This window comes from Ovis canadensis, chromosome 18 (assembly GCF_042477335.2).
Source record: "Ovis canadensis isolate MfBH-ARS-UI-01 breed Bighorn chromosome 18, ARS-UI_OviCan_v2, whole genome shotgun sequence".
NCBI lineage: Eukaryota > Metazoa > Chordata > Mammalia > Artiodactyla > Bovidae > Ovis > Ovis canadensis.
The window spans coordinates 38,014,321-38,015,864 of record NC_091262.1 but is presented as its reverse complement, the minus strand read 5'-3'; positions in this window follow the sequence as shown (position 1 = coordinate 38,015,864).

Sequence of the window (1,544 nt, the reverse complement as noted above, 5' to 3'; positions counted from 1 at the left end):
ACCATAAGATATTTTATACAGAGTTTTTAATTAGTGAAAAATTCATGAATACCAGAGAAAAAAAATGTTCCTTATATTTATGTAAACTTATGACTTCATTTATATACTTCCTTTTTCTTGTATATCCAGGCTATGAATATCCTTTCAGATCAGTTCATGTTCTGATACCTGATTTTAGTCTTTCAAATGATTGTACTGTAATACTTGTCTGTATAAATCCTATGAATATAGGGCCTTTGCAAATGATGCATTTATTGTCATTATTCTTGTTTAATTTTTAAATGTTAAGCCATGAGAGAAGGGGTTTTACTGCGATTGTAAAATCATCATGACATGGTGTGCATTATCCTTCCCGAATGTAACCAAGCTCTCCAACAATCACTCTGAAATGAGCAAACTTAATTTCAACCAATTGTTGTATTTTAACGACTGACCTAAACTGTACTTTGTTTCTGGGAAGAAATGCTTTTCGTCTGCAGCGTGAAGCGATTTAAAAGCACTGGGTGTTAAATGTGAGCTTCTAATGAAATTTGGGCTGAAAGGATAACTAGAAGACGACTATGAAAATCTCTCCTGTAACCTAGTCTCTGTGGACCCAGATCCCTCCTCTCCGGTGAGACTCTTCGAGGACCAATCGCGATGCCCTGCACCCGCTGCGGAGCCATCGAGCTGGACAGTGAGGGCGCCACATCCCCGACAGACAGACAGCATAGTGCAGCTCTGACAAAGGCCTTATTTTTCTGATGTAAATCATCTCTTTACATCTGTTTGTAAACATGTTTAAAGAATGGACCTAGGCATACATGTTTAGATTTTGATGACATAGCCATTTTGGATAGTATAAGTAGCAAATATAACTTTTACTTTTTCAGCAGCACATTAAAGCAGCCAGCAAGAGATGCGTTCAGATCATGGTGCCTTATTATGCAGCTGATCTCTCAGCAGACACAGATGGCACGTCTCTTTACATGTGTGTTCTGCCTTTCCTTGTACAATTCATTGTTAACATTCTGATTTTCTATTAATGTTTTGTGAACTTCCTGAATATGTGACAAAGTATGTACAGTCTACTTTGGAACTATTTTTTATCACAGTATTATTTATTGCTTTCTTTCAATAAAGGACTGAAGCAAAATTCCCACTGCCAATAAAGAGTGCTGAGGGTAAGCTGTACTCTCAATGAGAACAGACCAGAGCTGGTAATGGGAGCCCGTGTCATCACACGGACATTCTGTTAAGAGAAACGGATGGATACAATGGCAAGGCTAGAAGGTGGAAGTATTGGTGTCCCCAAAGGACGATTGACCTGGTATTCATGTCCTTGGCTCCGGAGACAAGGGACTCCATCAGTTCAGCACCTGCGGGGACAGGGCCCCTCTGCTGCTGAGGCGTGGGCAGCAGGCCGAGGGTGGGAACAAAGTGCAGGTGTCGAGGCTCACCGTGGATCCCAGGGCTGGGAGGCCGAGGGCAACCCTGACGTGGACCCGAAAGATGCACTAGGGAGTGTACGTGTGCACACTTGTGTGTGGGAGCTTTTCATGTTA